We start from the raw sequence: 24,508 nt of genomic DNA, 5'->3' as shown, positions 1-24,508 counted from the left end.
TCGAGCGCAAGAAGTGATGCTCAAGCGTCCAAACACAAAAATAATTACCGTTGGAGTGCAGGAAGTGACACTCGAGCGTCAAAACACAAAGAAAACATTACAACAAAATTAAATTTTTATGGCTTGCAATGCATGTCGTAAAAACTCTTTCACGGCATGCACACAAATGCCGTTATATGACATGCCGTAGAAAGTTGAGCATCATTTATAACATGCAGGTAATGTTGTAAAAAGTAATATATTAAACATTAATAACATACTTTGTATGTTGCATATAATTTTTTACGACATTTTTGTCATGTCATAATTCATTATACTTTCCATGACATAATTTTGCATGCCGTAGAAGGTTATTTTTAATATATTTATGACATACTTTGTATGCCATATATAATATTTTACGACATTTTCTTGCATGTCATAAATCATCAGTTTTCACGACATAATTTTGTATGCCATAGAAGGTCATTTTAATATATTTATGACATACTCTGTATATCGTATATAATCTTTTATGGTATTTTCTTGCATATCATAAATCATTACACATTTCATGACATAATTTTATATGCCGTAGAATGTTATTTTTTACATATAATATATATACAGGAATATAACCTTGCCTAACAGTATATAGACCGCAGCTTATAAAATACAACCTGTTAACAAACCAAGCAGATCAGTAACTATGAAGTAAGCAAAAAAATCTAATATCCATACACCAAACAACCCGCATACTAACTTTCATCCTCAACTTCTATCATATTAAGCTGATAACAACCTCAAACATACAAACAAAAAAAAGTATCCAAATCATAAGATTCACTAATCTCTAAAATACGACTTATCCAAAAAGTATAACTACAAATTGTAAATCAATTAGTCTAATATTTGGTCCAAAAGAATGAATTGACTAGGCCATGCAACTGTACATCCTATTGCATCTTGAAGATCATACATTTCATGAATAGAACAAAACAACGGCACGTTAACTGTTGCGCGGTTCACCCATACTTTCCAACACATAGATCCACGAGTCACATGATACACCTTTGACTTGGGATCCCTTGATGTAATTTGGCCTTCTACAACCACCAAGTTTGTCCCCTCCCAATGCTACTTGCATTTGACATTCTCTAAGCTCAACACACTATTACTTTGATCCTACAAAAATTAAGAGTAAAAGCATACTACATAACATTCATCCTATTTATCAAGAATTAGTTCAACAAAGGAAATGAAAGTGTCAAAAAGCTTCAAGGAGAACTCACTTATATATGTCATCAATGTCAGAAAAGAAAATTTCAACCTGATGAATATATATTTTGAGGTGGTCACACTTATGAGTCTACTCATCCTGATGAATTTATAAAAACTAAATGGACATTCTAATTCAAGTGGATCTCTAATAAGCCCCTCAGTTCTTCACTAAAGAACACAAGAAGATGATTTTGGAGTCCTCATTATGAGAGTTATATTAAAAAGAAAAAAAAAAACACAGATCTAAAAGTGTAAAAAAGAACAGAGTAGAAGCAGGGCTATAGAGGAGGTGAGATAGAATGAGAAAATCCAAATGGTTGTTTGTTGAAATCACTCATCTTCTCAAGAACCCAGATGGGATGTTGAGAAAGAAAGGTCCAAAGATCTAATCGTGTGTATCATCGTCACGTCGTTTTACATTCGCTCCTCCCAATGACACCCCTTATCTATTTCAAGCTTCCCCTTCTTTTGTTTTTTCTTTGTATTTTTTTAATATTATTTTATGATTCAATCTTGTGATTATTAATATTTGATTAAATTATGATCAAATTAATTTTCTTTGTGTAGATAATTTTCTTAATGTGTCTTGTAAAATAAATAATTTAAATTATCAAAATAGACACAATATGAACCCACAATAAGCAAAATGCACTATGTTATCCAAATAAATGCACTACTAATAAAATAAAATAAAAATACTATTCCGTAAGAAAAGAGAAAATTATTAAATAGCCATGAAATATTAGGTGACATGTCTACATCTTACTCTGTTAAATAAAGAATTGAAAAAAAAGATACATTAGTGGGCGAATAAAAATCCGTTGATTTATTGTTTGTCAACTAACTAATCAACATTATCTCACTTATAAAGTTTTTCCTGCTACGCTGTTACAGCATCACATAAGAAATAATACACGGAACTTCTACTAAATAATTATCCACTTATATAAGCTATGCATGTTTGCCGCTTTCACATTCAACTAACTACGTACAAGCACAATGTGGATGATCGGATACAATGAGAATAAGAATAATAGAGAACTAATTAGCATCCTGGAACTAATAGAGAACTAATTATCATCCCGGAACTAATTAGCAAGTTAATTTTGAGTTGGAACTGTATGATTTAAACCTGAGTGTAATATTTAAAGCCACTACAGTTCCAACTATGGTTGCAACTGTCACATGAAAGATAAATGTGTTATGCTGAATCATAATTATGTGTACAAATAAAGAAAACATAATTTCATTCTTGGAGTTCGACCAGCTTGTCACATGTATAAAAATCATATAAGTAGCAACCAAGATTATTCAAGTATGATTGATGGCATAATATAAGCATTTTAAATGCACAAGTTTCTTCATTTCCAAGAAGCATGTCTAATATGAACTAAGCATGTCTGATATGAACTAAGCAAAAAGTAGATACAAGGTTTCTTATAATTAATAAATAAGAAATGAAAACAATGAAAGGACAGTAAAATGAATTATGTTTTAAATCACATGATCTACACTATGAAAGAACTGTCCAAGTACAAAAAAGCTAGTGGGTTTTTCACAGAGTATTGCCAACAACTAGATACAAGCAAGGCAAACATGAAAACAATGAAAGTACAGTAAAATGGGTAGTTTCTCAGGCCTAAGGCTATTCAACAGTCCAAGAAGTAGACCAGCAACTCTGTGCTAGTTACATTGCAGAATAAAGGACTCAACCCAACAGGCTGCAACAGTTTTCAAACACACACACACACACAAGATCCATCACAAGATCCAAAGCGAAATTAGTCATTGACTTTCTACTCCACCAATACGATCCATGCATCAAACACACACACACACACTGGGAAATACATACAGTTATGGGATCATTCCAATAGAGATGTAAACTGTTTACAGGAAAAAACTAATCGAAGACATGTATGTTTTAAAGAAATCCAAATCTTCATAACTTCGTCAAGAGTACTCTACCTAACCAAGTGATGCAGATTATTGAGCAATGGTTGTGCAAAAACCTGTGATTTAGTATCCTACCATGATGTTTAAAATAAAATTTGAACGCCGTAGCATAATTGAAACAACTCAGCTGTTAATTTAGGTGTGAAAAAAAACCTGAAATAGTATGCTCATCACTTCTATCATTGAACCACATAATCCACTGAAAATAATGCATGAACATTAAGCCATGACAGCAACTGTAACCAGCAAAACCTCTGCCCTGATTCAAAGTGAAGGCAAATCCTAGACCTTCACATCATATGAAAACATTTGTTTCATTGTGAACAGAACTTTGATTTCTGTTTGTGAACAAAATCTAAACACAAATATCAATATCAACTAACAAACAGCACATACAAAATCCTGATTCTTTAGCTCTCACTACTCCAAACAAGGTGCAATGTAAACTATTGAAAAAGACGAGCACAATATTTATTTACTTCAATAGTACTTTATTACTTCCGTTACCGAGTTACCTTGGTGTATAATAATTAACAGAACATGAAAGTACCAAATATCAGCAATCATTTCTTATCCATAGCCTACACCAAAAACTCACCTGTAAGATCAATTAGAAACCAAAAGCAAAAGTAAAATCAAAAGATCAGATTTGGACTTCCCAAATATTGAATAAGGTTCACTTGGCAAATGAATGAAACTTATTTGAGACAAAAATAGAATTTCCCTAACAATGCAAGCTTGCGTATTCAAAGATTAGAAATTACCTTCATAAAGAGCAAGCTTAACCTTCCTTCCCTTGCAATGTTTGAAAGCAAAAAGCTGTTATATATCAATCTCTGCTAGAAGGATATCAATGGCCTGATGATCTTTCTGAAAAATTCAATTCTCAATAAAATTGAAATGGGGAAAAACAGAAACCTTAATATTCAACAGAAAATAATCACAAAAAATTTAACTTCCCCTTCTTACTAGTAAAATAGAACTAGATTAGTTTCCACCTCACTATATGAACTTCATGAATCTATGATTGTTAAGTAGAGAGGCAAATCAAATAAGCTACCTAGTACTAGAGAATCATCTCACATAAAGCATATGTTTTGCAACTAAAAAATGGGGAAGACAATATAAATTTTGTAATTAATTAAGCCACCTAGTACTGATAGTATACATTATAAATGTCAGTCCACTAGCATACAACCGGTCAGTTGTTTGGATTGATCTGAAGATAAGTGAGAGATTATGTGTTTCAGTCTGTGTAATTAGTTCCTTGTTTCTACACTGAAAAGGTTAGGGAGTTGCACAGGAAAAAGAAGTGTAGTGAGAAAAACGAGTATAAGGTCAGAGATTACCACTGCAAATGAAAAGTTGTGTACTCTATCCAATAATCTACTGATCTTCGTGTTAAAGAGAAAACCTTACACTTTAGATGGAGATGCAGACTTCTTGTATTCTAACAACTCAGAATATATCCATGCAACAAAAATGGGGATAAATCCAAGCAAAAAAGACACCTGGAGCATGATACAAAAAAGCTCCATTAAATCTATCAGCCAAAACTACTCAAAAAAGATGAGCAAAAAACAGATAATAGAGAGTAAAACAATAAATAAATAAATAAATAAAGAAGCAGTAGCACCAAACCAACTTCTGTTTGACAATTAAATTAGCAAAGAGAGAAATATATGTACATGCACAGAGAGAGAAATATAGACGAGTAAGGTTACCTCAATTAAATATATGTACATACACAGAGACAGAAATATAGACGAGTAAGGTTACCTCAAGTATCATAAAGATCTAACCATTTTTATGTAATGCACAAGCTATTTTCTCTTGAAATTTCCTACATCAGCAAGTACATGAGCTCCAAATTAGTAACTACCATGATGCGCATTCCAATTAAAAGCGCACTCACAGCAATCACTACAACCAGCCTGTTACTAATAGGGGATTATTGACAGCAATCACTAGCATGGGATTATTGTTATTTTCAACAGAAATCATTTGAAGAAATTCAATCAAAACTAGTCAAATTGTCAATAAATCAACTGAAACCTAATCATATTTTGACAAATTCTGAGTTTAGTTCCGATAAATTTGAGCCATCGATCGATCGATCATATGAATTTGAGAGAACAAAACCTGTAGATAAAGTTTCGAAAAAAGCTTCATTCGCAGCCAATTCAACATCGTAGCCCTTAAGCTTCGTTCGCAGCCAATACATATGTATACAAATGCAACACATACGTGACCTATATATGCATAAATATAGAGAGAGAGAAAGAGTGTAGAGACCTGAGTGAATCTTCCTCCGATCAGTCCTAGAAACTCACAAAGAAAATCAAATCAGTGGCTCAAAATCGAAATCGAACTCCCAGCTCAGACGATATCGGTGGTGATCGGAGGGACAGTGGCTGGTGGTGGTCGGTGGTGGTGGTCGTGTGTTTGTGTGCGACGCCGATGGGCAGAGAGTTAGAGAGGGGTATGAGAATGATGTAATATATAGGTTTATAAATTATTTTTGTATTAAAAAAATAAATTATTTTTGTATTAAAAGAAAATCTAAATTATAACAAGAACTCCTAGTTTGTTGGAAACAAAAATAAAAAAATTTCATATCTACTAAAAATTTATAAATATTTAAAAATATCTAAAATTTTGTTTTTATTATTTATAATTAAAATATAATTTCTCACTAAGCTAATTTGGGATAAAAAAAGGTATGGATCTAAAATGAGAGGAGTGTGGAGTAAGTTTTAAAAGAAAAAAAAAATTACTTTTTAAATTCAAATTATTTTCATATACTTAGTAGGAAAATATTTTTTCATTTTCTAAAAAAACCACTAAATTAAAAAAATATATAAAATTTAAAATTTTACGACATGAAATATATGTTGTCTTAAGTATAAATATTTTATAACATATTTTTGTATGCCGTGAAAATATATATTTTTTACGGTATACTTTTACATGTCATAAAAAAAATCAAATTGAATTTTTTTTTTTTTTTTAAAGAAGTTTTCACGACATTCATTAGCATGTCATGTAAAGTTATAATATTTTAGAACATGAAATCTATGTCGCCTTAAGTGCAAATATTTTACGACATATTTTTGTAAGACGTAAAAACATATATTTTTTATAGTATACTTTTGTATGCCATAAATATATGAATTAACGACTTACATGGTATGTATGCTGTTATTGACAAAACATTAAAGACTTGCAAAAAAAAAAATGTCGTAGAATGTACTAACTACGACACGCATTTAATGTATGCCGTAAATAGTTAGTTTTGTTGTAGTGAAAAGGCATCATTGCTCGAGCGCAGGAAGTGACGCTCGAGCGGAGAATACACATTCTCAGAAGTTTTGCAGACCAGTAAAAGTGTTGAGAGTTGGCAAAGATTGCTTGAGAGTAGAAGCCAAATTCTGGACAGCAAGATTTTTGAAAAACAAGCTACCAATCTTTTCTAAATGCAACCAACACAACCCAAAAGCAAAACTCAAGAGGATTGAGGGGAACTGAGGCACGAACAACAATACAAAATAAAGAGACCCTAATCAAGAAAGCATAATAGGTCAAGTCTAAACCAGAATCGTTATACTATTGCTAATCACGTGCTGATCCCCAAAGGTAAATGGTGGCTTACAGCCCTTGTTTTTAAAGTTACGTCAATTTAAGGGACATAGGAGTGAAGGAGTCATCAGATAGTAAGAACGGCGAAGCAAAAGCTGGGCAAGAAGCTAAGCAATAAATTAAGCAAGCTGAGTAAGACGCCAAGCAAGACGCTGAGCAATCAAAGCAAGACGCCAAGAATAGAAGACCTAATTCAGCTGTTAAAGTAAGCACTGGAGAAAACAAAGCCACCAACAGCTCAGACCGAGATCTAGAATTCATGTCTTCCCTAATCCGAGTAGACTTTGAAGATACACAAGAGGAAGCCGACATCTTTCTTGATCTTGAAGATCTACCAGGATCAACTGAAGAAATGGTCGGCGAAATATATTTATCTTGCTCAATTTGCCAAGAAAAGAAACGTCGAAAGGGTGGCGGCAAAAAAGAAGTTAACAGAAGCTGTCAGTGTTAGCCGAGATGCTCCTATGCAGATGGTGACCCAGATGGAAGAGGTCATCAAGCACACTGTCTCGGCGGACTTGGTACAATAACAAGTTTTTGCGACGACAGTTGAAAAAAATAGAGCTGCTCAAAGGGGCTCTAAGCATCCTGCTGAGTCCGTTCAACCAGTCAAACAATCGGTTGAAAAATGATCACGAGCCTCATTTGCACTTCACCTGGCAGCGCCATTCCCAATCCAACCCAAAATAAAGGGAGCGCTTATTTCGATGGGTGCTTCCGCTGTCAAAGAGCCTGGAGTTGCCCTAAGTATGGCTACTACCATCACCCTTCCGTTAGACAAGGCAATGTTCTGCGTCAAGCAGAACGTTGTGTCAACTGCTATGGCCATTTAGCCGGCAATTTTGGTAAATTGCGTCAAGTAGTGTAACTATTGGTTTAATTTTGATAACTATCCTAATTTTTGCCGCTTTCCTACCTTATAGAGTGAATTGTCGAGATCAGCTGCCGCCACCATGATGTAGTAGAGTTGATCAATCAGCTAAAGGTAGAAGTGGCGACCAAACAAAGCAAAACAAAATCAGCAACGATTGAGTTCACTATTACATCTCATAATGCAGAGGCCGAGTGAAAAATGGCCAACGATGAACAACAAAAAACCACTATCGAACAAGAAAACGCATAGCACTCCGACTTGCTACGCCGTGCTGCTAAAGAAAGGGCAAACCTTTCTAACGTGGCCTTAAAAACGGTAAATAAAGAACTGAAGAAGCTCAAAGCCGATCTATTGGAGGCTCAAAAAGCAATGACAAAGGCACAATCAGCGGAGTCAAAAGCCTTTGAGGAGGGAAAAAAGCGGCAACAAAGAAATATGCCGATGAAGCCTTGAAGTTTGAAAATTGGGGCTTCAAACATGTAACACCTCGGGAAAATTTCATCGATCAAACATGTTCCCCAAGGGTCAACCAATATAGAAAAGTGAGAGAGAGAGAGAGAGAGAGAGAGAGAGAGAGAGAGAATAAATCCATAATAATAATACTAATAAAATTTCATGACTATCTCTTTCCCATTGAACTATTCCAGTGATTACATCATTGTTTGCTTACATTTATCAACAAAATAAAGATAGTGCAAAAGACAAGAGATAATATAAAGGAAGAGCCAAAAGGGAAAATATCTTTTCAAGGAGTGTCCTTGAATACACAAAAAAATGGAAGTCTAAATTCCCAAACAAAAATAGCCGGAGGCTTAACACAAAACATCATAAGAGAACTTCCGCGCCCCCGTCCAAAAATTCTTTCCCAAGCCACTCATTTAGGTGGTACATTGTAGCTCGACTTTCGTACTCCTTTTAGATACAATAGCCCTATAGTTCAGACTCCCGTGGTTCTGAATCTGATTCCACAACTGCAATGTGAAATAGATAAACACAAAAGAGTCCAAATCCGGCAAATATTTTAGAAAATTGATTTTGAATCAAAAATGCCAAAAATGGACTGCTTTTTCAGATACAGAGTCGCCACCTAAATATTTTTGGAAAATTTAGGAAACCCGAGACTCGTGCCAAAGCCCACTTATCCATTATCACCAAGATTGTCTCGACTCGGGAACTTAGGTACGAGAGGGGAAGGTCATGAATTGAGCACGCCACTCGCCTGATCAAAAGATCGGCCTCTACAAATCATGATGTGATTTTTATTTACATTATATGCTCTTGTTCCGATTATTAGGCTAACATTACTATGTGTTGCACACAAGTACAGACTAATTTGCAGAAATTAGAACATTTGATTTCATGTTTGTTTTTGAAAAATTGTTTGAATACGTACCACTTGAAAAAGTGATCTCATATGAACATTACTCAAATTATTCCAATTCAAGCAATTAGCCTTCATCCACAGGCATTCAAGAGTTATATCAATGAAGCACTTTGTCTCATGGTAATCATGCTAGACATGACAACAATCACACGCATGGAAAATGCTAAAGTAGCAAAATGCTCACCTAGTACTCCGAGGCGAGCCAAACACAAGAGAAATAATTAGAAAACATGCATGTTCCTAACTAATGCCATATGACTAATGCAATGCATGCACGATGTAATTAATAGGCTCAGATACTAATTATGACATGTGAATCAATTTGATAATGTGGCGACCCCATCACGTATAATAATTAGCATTTATTTAATTAATGAGATTTGAATTTTTATTGCTCATTATGCTGATTTAATTTGGAATTTGTAAAAATTATGGAGAGTGATTCATATATGATTCTGTTGAGGATTTATTTTGAAATTGAAAGCCTAAATGGCTCAAGAGAATATAATCGGTGAATTAAATTATTTTAATTTTGAGTATCGGACCATAAGGGAGTTTAATTAAATGTTCGATTCAGTTTAGTAGAATTGAAATTTGATTAATTGGGTCCGAATTGAGTTAATTAAATTAATTAAGTTATGAGGTGGTGATGAGGATTAGGAACTATAATTATTATGAATTAAATTTACTTTTGAGATGCCCAATTTGAGTATGTAATTTATTGACAAAAATTTTGAAGTTTAATTTGAAATTGAAAGCCTTAATGATTTAAGGAACCAAAGTTGAAGATGGAAATAAATTTAATTTAATATTTGGAGCCTTTTGAGAGTTTGATTAAAAATCTGATTCAGACTGATAATTTATATATAATTAATTAAGCTCTAATGGAAGTCTAATTAGATTAATTAAATTATGTGGGGATTATGATTAATCAAAATTAATTAAGACTAAGTGATGATTCATTATGTTAATATGCAATTACAAGCTAGTTTAGTCCTAATCAGATTAACTAATATGTTGGTGAGTAATTGAGAAGATTCTAGAGAATTTGGGTTGAAGTGGATGAGCTCATTAATATGTATTAAAGTGTATGTGCTGGAGCTTACCTTGCTGGAAGAACAAAAAACTGAGGGTAGTATCCGTTGGAGAGTTGGAACCGTAGGTGAGAGAGAGAGAGACAGAGAGAGAGAGCTCAATTCTTTTGTTGAAAAATAACCACTGTTGCTAGAATTTTGAAGCAAGTTCAAGAGAAGAACTAAAGGAAAAAACAAAAAAAAAAAAAGAAGAAGTCAGAGAAAGCGAAAAATTGGGAAGAAGGCTCAAGAATCCAACAACATTAGGTAAATACTTATCTTAATTCTTGTAGATAATTTAGTTAAAAGCTGAAATCATGAAACTTATGAAATCATTCTCATGAATTTTGTAAGAAATTGGGTTTTGAGTAAGAAAATGAGTTAGGTTAATAAATATGGAAATTGATCTCATAATATCATCAAATTGGGTTTGATTTTGAACACTATGAAGTATTTGATTTTATATTCACATGCATCATGGATTTTGAAGACCTTGAGCCATTTAATGTTATACTTTGAATAGAAAAAGGAAAAGTTTTATGAAAATTTAGTTTTCGGCTACAAATTGAGTTAAGTTTTATGAAAATTTAGTTTTGGGCGACAAAGTGAGTTAAGTTCAAATTCTAAGAGATTATTTTTGTGATTCATCATTTGATTCATCATAGTCACATGCATCCTAGATTTTTTTTTAAAAAAAAATAAAAAAAGATGTGAAGGATTTATTCCATGTTTTGGTATAAGAAGAGCAAGTTTTGGAAAATGATGAATTCATGAGCACTTTGAGTTTAATCTTGAATTAAAGGGATTTTTGATATAAATGGTTTAATTTTGATTATAATTTCACATATGCAAATACTTTTCTAAGAGTTTTATAATTTCAATTTCATAATTTAAAGGGAATAGAAAAGAGTTAGAAATCAATTTTATGGGATTAGAAAGAAATTGACAAGAAAATGATGAATTGGAGCTAAGATCAAGTTTATGAGAGTTAATTTAGAAATTAATTATTTTTTGTTTGATTTTGTAGCATCATCTTATAATACTTGAGATTGAGAAGGATTTGAGATTAAATTCATGGAATTAGGAAGAAATTGGGTTTTGAACATAAAATGAGTCACATGCATGTTCATGATTATGGAAGCTAAATATTTTGGATTTGCTTTTGAATATCTTACATGAGTTTGAGTCTAGTTCCTACATGCATGAACAAATTCTACAAATCTTGATATTCTAATTGTACATTTGATTTTGAAAAAGGTGTTTAGAAAACCATGAGTTCATGGGTTTTGATTTTGAAATTAAGTAAAGTTTTGATTTAAATAAATTATTATTATGTTTCAAGATTTTGAGCAAATAATTTATAAATAAATAAGTATTTATGTTTTCTATGGTATTTTCATGGTTTTGATCAAGATATGTATGGATTTGAAAATTGAAAATTCGTTTGGAAACCATTTTTTGAGAAATTCGGAATTCTGAAATTTTATAGATCGCTTGAGCGGACTAATTGGCACTCGAGCGCACGTTGAAGGCTTCCAGTACTTTTACAGTCTTTTATAGACCGCTTGAGCGAACAACTATTTTTAGCATATTTTGAAAAAAATTGCATTTAATTCATATTTTTATTCTCATCTCTTCCCAAGGCATTCTAGACATGATTTATGGCTTAATAAAGATTAATAAACTACCAATCAACATTAATTAGCTGATTAAAAAATAAGTCATTAACTTAGTAGTACATGATTAAGAAGTCAAGTAAGAAATTGGTTTATTCAAAAAATAAGGACTTAGTAATGAAAGAATAAGTGAAATAAGAACACGGTTCATTTGAATGAGAAAGAATAAGCGTAGTAGAATTTCGGACTACTTAGATAGAAAAAGTCAAGTCTGATCAAGGAATTGATATTGTGTTTCAATGTATATATGTCATATGTTTATATAGGTCACAAGCTATTGTCTACCTGATCTATCTGATCTGCTTTTGTAGCTATCTGTGAGTAATAACTTTGTAAAGTTATGTTCAATGTTAAATATTTTTCTAAACATTATGATATGAAATTATTGGTTTTCTGAAATGCTATGTTTTGTATGAATGAATGAATGATTGTCCAAATTTCTTATATGTATTCGTGACATTCTTAGCATCATATGATATGCATCCCTTTATGGGTCATCGAAATGCCTTTATAGCCGTCCATTTATGGGTCATCGGAATGCCTTTATGGTCGGCCCTTTATGGGTTATCGGAAATGTCTCTATGCACATGAGTCATCGGAATGCCTTTATGGCCATCCCAATTATAGGTCATCGGATTTGCTAGCGCTAATAGATTTACCACGTATGATTATTTGTGAACTCTGATTTTTTAATACGAATATGGATATGAATTGTTTTTTATTTGAAATCTGAATATACATAAGACTCTGTTTCTGATAAGAATCTGTTTCTGATATAAACTCTGATTTCTGAATTTGATATGGACATCATGCATTAAAATATTTACTCTGTTATTATTCACTAAGCTCCAGCTCACTGTATTATTTATGTATATAGGTGATCAGACGCGTGACCAGGCTTAAAGCTTTTACCTAGACTCTGTTTTCTCATCCAACCTATGTGCCTCCCGTGAAGGTTCCGGATATGTCTAGTAGTTATGGCTAAATGCATAAAGTTCAAGTTTTGTTTTCTTATTTTTGTTTATTCTGTATTTAGGGCCAAGTTCCTTTCTGTCTAGTCTATATATATATATATGATGATGTGTATATGTATGTATATAAAGTTTAAAATTTTTCTGTCTCATATAAGTCTGCACACCTCAATAGACGTTGTATATTTGTTATTTGCTTTCGCTAGCCCCTAATATTATGTTAATCTGTCTTAGAGGCCTTTGGTAATCCCAGGATTACTGGCTAGTTACGATGCTAAACCTATAAGGGCGAGTTTGGGTCGTGACAGATAACATGCGGTTTAAACATGTTTTCAGAGAAGTATTTAAAATGACAATGCTTTGTTAGAATGATGAACCGAGCCTCGATACATGCAAGACAAGTGAATGCAAATCATGAGAAGTGCTAAGTAAACATGATATTCTATTCTATCCATTATAAGAAGATAAATAAAATAGAGAAAGACATGGGGCTGGAAGATATACACAAATATCACATGTTTGCCCTCGCATAGGAGGGTCCGAATAAATGTCTTAGCTAATTACTATGAATTAACTAACTATTACAAACCAAATTAAATAAATTAACTACACTAGCTAATTAACTAATTATTACAATAACAAATTTAACTAACTATTCTAACTAATTGAATAAATACAATTCAAAACTAACTAGCCATTCTAACTAATTAATTACAAGTCCGCTACTCCAAGCACAACACTAATATTACAACATCATTTTGACAGATCCCGAGAATCGAGGGATGGCTCATGCATGGATATGGATTTCCACCCGATAATGCTCTCTATTTTGCTACCGGAATGCCTCTGTTGCACAGTTGGAAAATTGCATTGTTTTTCCACTTCAGCCTCTGCTCTACTCTGCTGGAAAAAGGACACTGTCTATCTGGAAAAAGTGGCCGACAACCCAGAAGTAGTGGCCAGCAGGCCACTAATAGTGGATTGCCATCTAGTACAAGTGACATATCGGCCATTAATGTTGGTTCTTTTCTGCAGCAACAGAGGATAAACAGAGCACAAACCAAAGTATTCTCAAGAGATGTTTGTTCACCCAGCCTCTCCTTATTAGCAAACAGGTCAAAGGAGGGGCATGCTTGATTCGCAAGCCATTAATCGGTGCAATTTCGTTGCGTGATGACTTATGAATCAAGGGACATAATTTCAATAAATGCATAATAAAAGACACTCAAAATCTCTCCCTATCATGGATTGATCAAGGGAAAGGGTTGACATTGATTCTTGAAACATTTTCATCTCTAACAAGTATCAAACGATTCAAGACTCAATGGGTTCAATTAACATCCGATTGAACCCAAACCAAATTATTTTATTATCTTGGTCCATTTTATTCCAATTTTAATACTCCATTTTAATTACCTTCCATTCATTAATCAATTGAGTCCAATAATGAGCTTTAAGTCCACTAAAGGAGGAAAGTGTCAAACTAAGGGTTATTTTGGGCATGAGAGAGATGTCATGCCATTGGTAATGAACCCTCAAAGAGATTAAACCATTAAGTACAATAATCTCTATCTCAAGCTTAAACAAACAATTGGTTTGAAACAATTCTCAAAGCAAAGAAAAAGCCAAGAAATGAGGGAGGTTACAGAGATGATTAGAGATGAACACAAGTATGAAAAGCTTGAAATAAATACTATCAACTCAAATAGGTTGGTGGCTAAGGCCTAAACCACCGAACCTATAAGGACCATTACACTACGAGCATGCTATACAAAGCACAAATGAAACTAACACAAAAAAACAGTCCTAAATTGGACTAAAATAGTGCTGGATTTGAGGTAAAAATAGCTAAATGAGTAAACTAAAATAATGGAGAATTTAAGCAAGTAAACAAGCCAAAGGAGGGGTGGCTAACCCCTCCATTTTTGGGACCTCAAAACATGATTTTTAGCCTCATAAAAACTCTAAAATTCAGTGGTAAACAGTTAAAAAAAAGTTAAGGAAGAGATGGGAAACACAATTGTAAAAGCTTAGGAGACAAGGTTCAAAGAAGGATGATTAACCCCTCTACCTTTAATAGCCTTGAACCAAAAGATTTAGCCCATAAAAATAGTCCAAAAATATTTCAAAAACAACAAGAAAAGATGGGAGAGAATTAGTGTAAAGATGCTCAAAATGATACCTCTTGAAGCAAGGCAACTCTTTTGTTAACAAGCACACAAGTTCTTACTCTCAAGGGTTGAAATTTGGATTCAATAATCTCAGCAAAGAGAGTTCCAATATTGGTTTAGGAAGTGTTTGGGTAAGGTATGTGTGTTGCAAGATAAAGATAGAGAGATCATTTCAAGAATTTGGTCTGTTGGAATTTTTTGTAATCTAAAAGCATGAGGAAAGGCCTTTATATATATAGAAAAGCAGCTTCCCAGGTCGGAAATATCTGTATAAGAATAGCTGGAGCTTTTGGGGGACAGCTTGCAAAAATATTTGTGTTTTTGACACAAGTGGCCGGCCAGACAAAAATCTGCTTCCAAGCCCGACTTCAAACAGACATATCTCCCTCATCCGGACTCGATTTTAGGTGTCTAAATTGAAGGCCCGAAAGTCTACCTTCCAATGGTGATGGCGTCACATCTAAATTCTAAGTGTGAAAAAAGATATGTCTATTTTAGTGAAGGCTGCTCATTTCTATCATAACGGATTGATGCCTAACTTCTACCGCTACTAGTTTTCTTCCCTTTCCTCCTATTTTCTTCAACTCTAAACCTCTAAATAAGATGTTTTAAAGATTTTTTCAAAGAGTTCACCTCCTTTTCATTTATTTCCACGTTGTCCTTACTCGGTTTACTAAAAAGCACAACTTTTTCAATGAAATGCGAGCCTCGAAACATTGTAGAAACATTTGGAAAAATATTTTGAAAAAGAGGGTTTTAAGGTCTAAAATAGTTTTGGTCTAAAATAGTTTTAGTCAAAAATGGGGTGTAAGGTTGGGACTTAGAAGCTCTTCTTGCTGAAGAAATCGAACATTTGTACAGCATAACTTTCATCATCGAGTGATCAACCTGAGGTGCCTAAGTCTTAAGGGTGGTAAAAAATGGGGTGTTTACACATATCAACATCATTTCCTGAAAGATTGTTAGTTTTGGGGTGAGCTAGCGCCTAGTAAGAAATACATTTATCAAGTCATAAATAATTGAGATGCAAATGATCATGTTATACACATGCTACGTTAAAATCCATATTTTCTCTTTTAAAATTTGTAATGCTCAATGCACAATTTCAATTTAAACACTCATCCACAACTATGGTGTGGTAAATATGCTATGACGTCCCAAGCAAGAGCTATGAAACCAAGCATACATATATAGATTTATATACTGAAAATATTCCCATATTTGCGGACTCTAAAACGGCTTGGCGATGGGCACCCAAAACCTTTCCCTCTCCACTTCTGCTAACTCCTGAAACGGCGGGCTTGTGGACACCCAAAAATCAAGTTTTTCCACATTCGCCAACTCTATAGTCCTTTGTCGATTTCTTCAATCCACGAATTTGTTCAATGCCATATTGAGTTAAAATTGTAGAAGTTTATGGTAAGTGCTTGGCACGGCCTTCATTACATAGAGCCAGGTTCGTCCCATGATCTTGTTGTAAGAGGAGAAAAGTTTGACAACTAGGAATTCCATGTCTATTGTCCAGGTGCCAGCACGTACCGGCAATACAATCTTACCCAGGGGATACTCTGGGTTGGCATTAAAGCGAAAAAAAGGGTAGTGGACTGGTTTGAGATCTGCATCTTTGAGATCAAGCTTAAGGAACATCTTGTAGTACATGATCTCTGAAGTGTTTTCCTGATCAACTAAGATGCATTCAACAGTAAACTTATTCACCTATAACTCAATGACCAGAGCATCATCATGAGGTAGGGTCAGCCCCTCTAGATCAGCAATAAAAAAAACTGATCTCATTAGTCGACGCTACCCGTTGCTGCTTTGGTAGCACGCTTGATTTAGAGTAGGCTGGAAGGATTCCAGTGTCGGTTATAATTGGACCAGATTTGTCCTATTTAAGGATGGGAGGCTATAGATCATACGGATCACGCCAAGTGGAGGAGATTCGGGCTGTATGGTTAATGCATTAGTCGATGCAACCCTTTTTAGGTGATAGTCAGTCAGATGACCATCCCAAACCCAATCTTCTAGATGATCCTTCAAGGCAAAACACTTATCAATCAAGTGGCCATGATCTTTGTGGTATTCGCATCTCTAGTCTCTCCACCTCATATTCGAGGGCCCAGACATCTTAGTCGGCCACTTGAATAAGGTGCGGTGTTTGATTATTGACAGAATCTAGCTAATCGACTTAGAAAACTCAGTATACTTCTTATTGAACCTCCATGGACGTCCGGTGTCCAATTCATACTATTCACTACATTGGCTCGAATCTCAGTGGTTATCTTTCCTCGGCCTCCCCCTTGGCTCTAGACTCCGTCTCGACGGTGTAGCTCTACTTAGAGGCACGACTGCTAATGGTTGTGCCAAGACTGGCATTACTAACTCGAATCTAAAGTACTGCTTTAATTCGAAGTGCATCATCCTCCACTTTGCAGTATTCCTCCACTTTCTTCATCAAAGCCCACACTATCTTTGGGGACTTCTTGGTCAAAGAACTTCAGAGTGGGCTATTCGGGTTCAACCCTATCTTAAAAGTTGTAACCACTATAGAGTCATTTTAATTGTCATCCACCAAATTAAAACATTCCCAATAACGCCGAGTACTCGTACAGAGTCTCGTTTGGTCCAATTTTCATCGCCTACATAGAATTGGCTTGTTTGGGCTGTGTCTCATTGGTGACGAATTTGGCCCAAAAGGATTTTTGGAGTTGGTGGAAATTCTTGATCAAGGCCGGTTCAAGCTTGTAATACCACCTAATGGCTAGAGGTCCTAAGCTACTAGGAAAGATACGGCACATGAGCATCTCATCATCTGTATGCAATGTCATGGCTTGCTTGCAATGACATACATGATCAGTGGGACTAACTTTCTGTCATAAAGAGTGAATAACGATGCCTTAAACGGCTTTGGCAAGGCGGCCTTTGCTATACATTGAACAAAAGGATTATGCATGTCTTCGTGCGACGTGCGACGTGCTTGCGAATACTTTCTTTCATCAGATGAATTGGACTCGTCAGGGTTCCATTTCCTGGGCTCTCCATGAGATGAATTTGTCGTATTGCTACTAACAACACACTCTTGAGACCGACGTTGCTGCCTTGCTCTCTTTTCTAGTGATCGGCCCCGTTCACAGCATGATGGTGCTTGTAGGGACTTTGCCAATTCCTGGCGCAGACGTTCATTTTTAGTTGCCACATCCTCTAAACACAGTTCATTGTGCTTTATTTGATTCATCAGGGTTCACATGGCATATTCTGTAGATGTTAATGATAAAGAAGCTAACAGGTCGAAATTCAAAGACCTTCGAGCGAGGGTGTCCTCCAAACCAAAAGTTTTTTTCGGTTACCAAATCATAAACCTTAATTATTGGAGGATCCTAAACTAGGTTTGCCATGGATGAGTTTTGAGTATTTCCATAGATGGCGCCAATTGTGAGTGGTGGTTTTACAATACTCCTACACTCTAAACAAGCCCTTGAAAGATCCTCGCTCTAGTGCCTGAAAAAGGAAAGTACTTCAGTCGGCAGTGCCGAAATTAACACTCCGACATTTAAGTCAGTCCTTCAATGAGTAGAAGAGGTCTTTAACTTTAAAAGAGTTTTTAGTTGTTAAAGCATACCACCCTTACTTGCCATTACCTTCCTTTTATAGAGTTCTTCCTCTTGATATTCTCCTATAGCTTCTGGTCATTGTCATATCAAAGCCCATTTCCCTACTACACCTCTGGAAATAGACAGCTTGGGCCTGCTTAAAGTGGATTAGCATGCCGACTTATCTTCTTTATTCGACCCCAACATATTGGCTCTGCATCTTATACTCGGCTTATATTTCAACCCACTTGGATCCATTTGGCAATGAACTGTTTGGGCCCAATGGGCCTTGGCTGAATTTTGCCTATCAAAGATGGGTTTGGATATGCCCTGTTTGCTGACTAGGAAATCCATTTATTTGGCTCCCACAGTCTTGAAAGCAAAAAATCAAGGCCGACCATGCACCATTCACAACCTACAATGCAGTTGGTTTCAATTTGAAAAGTCGATGCACACATCATTTACCTGAAATGAAATAAGTGAAGAAAATAAAGGTGATGAGGTAAAAGAGTAAGAAATATGTTCAAAACAAATGAAGTAAAATAGAAAATAGAAGCAGAGTTACAACCCAATAAATATTGATTTGGGAAATTGTGGTGAATATTGTTGAGTTATAATTTAATGTAAACACCGATCACATTGAATAATTTCTCAATCACCTTGTGTATTCATATTGATTTGGGAAATTGTGGTGAATATTGTTGAGATATAATTTAATGTGAACACTGATCACATTGTTGGTGGTTGTGACACAATGTAGGTGAATGTTGGTGTAATAACTAAAAGATAAATAAAATTGTGGAATAAAAAGTAAATGCGCCAACCGTTGGTAATCACAGTGTGCCATAACCTAACCACATTAAAATGAAACTTTGAACATGGGCAACACAAATGCTTCCACATCTTGATTTATGCTAAAACATTGTACTTCACAATTGAATAATTTTTTTCTATATTAGTTCATTTTTTGCATGTTGGATTTAAATTCTTTCTAGCTTCTCTAGTACTAGTAAATATGAACTTAAGCATAACTAAAATAGTTGTACCTTTAAATTTGAAGTAGAGATTCAGTGTCGAGATTTATGGAGAAATATTAAAAATCTAATTATGCTAACCTAATATACTATCTTGCTAATATTACTAATAAACATTTTAAATTCAATAAGTTTGAAAATGAACATATCTTAATTACAACCCTAACAATAAATAAAAAGATGAAGTCCAAATAAAAAGTATATAGCGATCCCGGGTTTACCCTTGTTATACCGTGATCCGGACATGTGTCCGTGGATGTTGGTAGTTGTTTATTATTTTGTTTACATCCTTTTACTTCGTATTTGAGTTATAGGATGTGTTGGGCGCATTTGTTTCAGGTTGGTTGAGTTTAGAAACCAAAACTAGTTGCCCAGATTTTTGGCCTGTACGCTCGAGCGGATGTGTTGGCGCTCGAGCGGGGAATACACCTATCCAGTAATTCTTGTGCAGTGTTGTACGCTCGAGCGTGGAATTGGCCGCTCGAGCGGGGTTGAGTGAGTGCCGCTCGAGCGTAGGGTTGGGAGCTCGAGCGGAGGCCTGGTTCTGCAAAAGTGCTGGGCGAGTGCATTCTGCGCTCGAGCGGGAGGTTGGCCGCTCGAGCGGAAGTCTGTGAGTGGCCGCTCGAGCGGGGTGTTTTACGCTCGAGCGGAGACCTGGGTTAAAGTCCCGAATTTGTGACTCTTCAAATCACTTTTTCACTTTCTCTTCTCTCTCTTACTTTTCCAAAATCACCATTGTTGAGCCTCTCACTCTAGACTCTACCTTCTCTCTAGGTTTTGATCTAGTAGGAGTGATTTACTCACCTTTGGCCTTTACAAAAAAGTTGTTGATCGTCGAGGGCTTCATTTTAATCTGAAAATCTCGGGTTTTGGAGCACGTTGGGTTTTGTCGTCTTCTCCTTTGGGACTCCGAATTTGAGGTAGGGATATCCTACTCCTCTCTATGGGTTTTGTCTTTAAATTTTGGTATTTTGAGATGTTGGGCTTGGTTTGGTAATTTTGTGAAAGTTTGGGGCTTTTGTGTAATTTTACAAAAGATGGGATTTTATTCATAATAAACCTAGATGCATGTTTGGCATAAAAAAAAATGGAATGATTGTTGAATCATTGATGAAAATGGGACCTAAGGGTTGAAATGTTAATTATGGAAATTGACCTAATTACATTGTTTAATTAATTGGGATAATTAATTGAGAAGAATGACGAAATGAAATGTTGATTGAATATCCATTGTGCATTTATTTTCTGTTTAGAAATAACTGCTTTGGGCTATCGGTGGAGGATAGTCGTGATTGTTGTAGACAATGCATGATGATTAGGTAAACTGAAACTAATCAATGAAATGTGTCATGGAACTTGACGGTTGATAGAATACATTAATTGTATGTATTGGGTGATTGTATATAGAACCATTGTGTTTGTATACGTTATGTGTAGAGGAGGAGATAGGCGATGTACTCCGCGGTTTAGGGGAAGATAGGGGATGTACCTCTAAACCGGATAGGTATTGGGAGGAGATAGGGGATGAACTCCGTAGACACAGCTCATATGCTTGTCTAGAGAAGTGAAGATAGAGCTTATATGCTTATCTCTGTGAAGTGTGGATACAGCTTATATGCTTATCTGTGAATGTGGGATATTGTTGTTATACATATCTGTTGAGAATGTGGATATAGCTTTTATGCTTATCTGAATGTGAGATATAGTTTTTATACATATCTGTGGAAATGTTGATAGAGCTAGCATGCTTATCTGTTGAAAAAGAGAAATTGAAAGGTAACTTAGACTCGTAAGTTGTAAGACATAAATATATGATTTATGTGATTGTATCAGTGTTGACCATCTATCAATTGCTAATATTTTAGTCATTGTCCATGGTTGGTTTAGTGTATTTCTACTGGGCTGTGGCTCACCCTATATGGGAATATCATTTTCAGGTGCAGGAAGCATGCCACCTCCAAGGACATAGCTGGGAGGCTAGTGGCGGACATACTTTTGTCGCTTAACTTTTGATGTATTACATGTAACTTCAAGCCTAGGGCTTAATGTGTAAACGAGTTAGTACTCTTTGTTGTAACCAAGTGTTAACTTGGAAAGCTGTAAGCCCGTAGGGCATTTTGTTATGATGTTAACATGTAATACTTATGTAATGGAACTCTGATGAATTAAAGAGTGTGGTTAGTTTATATGTAAATGTATGTCTTATCTGATGGGTTTATTGTTGTTATTTTGAGGGCGTTACAACTTGGTATCAGAGCGTACCGGGTTCGAATACTTTGGGTACGTGGGAAGTGATTAGTATCACAATGGGTTTGTCTCGCTTGGTAGAGACTTAGATGTAGTGTCATATGCTATGTGCTTAATTGATAACATGCTTATGTGATTATGTGGGTATGGGATTTAATTTCTGGAATGTTGATTGGATCCTTGAGTTTCTGGGAGTCTTGTTGGAAAAGCACTTGATCAATGTTGTTTCTAACCGGAACTCTAGTAACGTCTCGGGACTATCATTATCCGGAAATGAAATTCGTAAGTGCTTATGTGTTTATGTGCTTATGTGGAGTGAATTACAGTTGTCCATGTATTAGGACGTGAGTGTTTACTTTCGGCACATTTATGAATGTGCTAACGTTCTGTGTTGCCTTTATTAGGATGTCAGGACGAGGAAGAGGTGCTAGGCGTGGTAGACCTGCGAGACAGGAAGTCCCGTTACCTGGTGAGATTCCGGCAGTACAGGAGGGGGTTGGGCAGGCCACTGTGGCCGAGCCAGTAGGTCAGCAGGCTATGGGTGCCTTGGCCAGAGAGATAGCAGGAGCTTTGGGTATTCTTAGAGCTGGGAATCAGGCAGTTGAGACAGGGCCTTCTTTCTTGAAGAGGGAGTTCTTCCGGTCTAATCCGGATGAGTTTATCGGGGATCCGAAGGAGCCACTGAAGGCTGATGAGTGGTTAGAACAGATGAGTAAGACGTTCGAGATGCTTGGCATTGAGGACGGAGCACTGAAAGTGACCTTGGCATCCTTCCAGCTGAAGGGAGATGCGTGTCAATGGTGGAAGTACGAGAAGGCTCGTGTGGGCAGTACTTGGGAGGCGTTTATAAATGCTTTTCAGGAGAGGTTTTTGTCTGTAGCAGCTAGGGAGAAGCTGAGGGATCAGTTTAGCCGACTTAAACAGCAGGGCTTGTCAGTGGCCGAGTTTGAGGCTACTTTTACCAGTCTGTCCAGGTTTGCACCGGAACTGGTGGCGTCTGAGGAACGCCGTTGCTATGAGTTTGAGCGGAAGTTGAGGCGGGGCCTCAAGTTGAGAGTTGGTGGGTCTTACATTCGAGAGTATAGACACCTGGTTAATGCTGCTGCTCATATGGAGATTATGATGCAGGAGGAGGAGGAAGAACAGAGGGGCTCCAAGAGGAGCCAGGATAGTCAGAGTGATAGCAGGAGACAGAAGGGTTATAACCCTCAGCAGTCTCAGGGTGCAGTCTCTAGATCGACCTTTCCAGTGCCGAGTGTAGGCTCGGGGAGAGGCAGTCAGGGGGAATTCACTTGTTACAAGTGTGGCCAGCTGGGTCACAAGGTTTCGGTTTGCCCGCAGAAGGGTGGGGGTCAGAAAGCTACTTCTTCTTCAGCTAGACCGCAGAGTCAGAGTTTGGGCAGGGGGCAGCTCTTGACTTGTTATCAGTGTGGACAACCTGGGCACATGAAGAGGTTTTGCCCACAGTTGAGTGCCACTTCGGGAGCGTCTAGGTCTAGGCAGACGTAGGGTTTTCAGCCAGCTCAGTCTGTGCAGGCCTCGAGGGCCAATCCGGGAGTTTCGTCATCCCAGTCTGTGCAGCAGTCTTTTGCTCCGAGAGGTGAGCAGGTAGACCAGGGGCCTACGGGGCGCGTGTATGCTGTTACCGCGCAGGATTTAGTACCGGCTCCATCAGTAGTGAGAGGTACTTTTCTGTTTTGCAACTCAGTTGCTAGTGTGTTGATAGACACGGGTGCATCTCATTCTTTTGTATCTGCTGCATTTGCATCGGTTTTGGAATTGGAGTTAGCACAGTTAGCATCTCCTATTTGTGTGGTATCGCCTTTGGGTGGTGAGTTGATCCTGAAACAGGGTGTTAGAGGATGTGATATAGAGGTCGCCGACTATAGGCTTCCTTTTCCGTTTGTTGTCATGCCCATGAAGGGTTTTGATGCTATTTTGGGTATGGACTGGCTATCGTCATACCGGGCTGTTATTGATTGCTACCGCCAGAGGGTCACGTTATGTACCTTGAGCGGGGAGTGGTTCCATTTCTTGGGAGACCGGGTTGGTAGTGTTTTGCCACCGGGGTATGATTCGCGAGGGCGAAGTGAGCTTAGTAGTCTACTTGCTAGCTTTGAGAGTGGTGAGAGTGGTGAGACCCAGGTTATATTGTCGAGGGTGGTTTGTGAGTATTCGGATGTTTTTCCCGAAGATCTTGTTAGTTTGCCACCTCACCGAGAGATAGAGTTCTCTATTGATTTAGTGTCTGGTACGGCGCCGATTTCTATGGCACCTTACCGTTTTGCTCCAGCAGAGTTGGTTGAGTTGAAAGTTCAACTCCAGGAATTGCTAGATAAGGGTTTTGTTCGCCCTAGTGTTTCACCGTGGGGAGCACTGGCCCTCTTTGTTAAAAAGAAAGATGGTGCCTTGAGATTGTGTATTGACTATCGGAAGTTGAATCGGGCTACGGTTAAGAATAAGTATCCTATGCCCCGTATAGATGATTTGTTTGACCAGTTGAAGGGTTCCCGTTGTTTCTCTAAGATAGACTTGAGATCGGGTTACCATCAGTTGAGGGTCAGGGGGGAAGATATTCCGAAGACGGCTTTCCGTACGCGGTATGGCCATTATGAGTTTCTGGTGATGCCATT

General features: G+C 36.5%; 1 long non-coding RNA gene across 5 annotated transcripts; it reads right to left on the bottom strand.

The window, feature by feature from the left end:
- Positions 1 to 732: 732 nt before the first annotated feature.
- Positions 733 to 5,716, bottom strand: LOC114266706 (uncharacterized). Of its 5 annotated transcripts, none has more exons than XR_014349436.1 (5): positions 5,512 to 5,716; positions 4,996 to 5,059; positions 4,636 to 4,727; positions 3,981 to 4,074; positions 733 to 3,814 (listed from the first exon to the last, which is right to left on the bottom strand). It is a non-coding gene; the product is annotated as an uncharacterized LOC114266706 (long non-coding RNA). The 5 variants fall into 5 exon arrangements; XR_014349435.1 differs by having other exon boundaries at positions 3,981 to 4,086; positions 5,512 to 5,712; XR_014349433.1 differs by having other exon boundaries at positions 733 to 4,074.
- Between the last annotated feature and the right edge of the window lie 18,792 nt (positions 5,717 to 24,508).

The sequence above is a fragment of the Camellia sinensis genome, chromosome 13 (genome assembly GCF_055761805.1).
Source record: "Camellia sinensis isolate YWXY chromosome 13, ASM5576180v1, whole genome shotgun sequence".
Classification (NCBI taxonomy): Eukaryota; Viridiplantae; Streptophyta; class Magnoliopsida; order Ericales; family Theaceae; genus Camellia; species Camellia sinensis.
The sequence above is the reverse complement of the archived record's forward strand: the minus strand, read 5'-3'. Positions and strand labels throughout refer to the sequence as shown.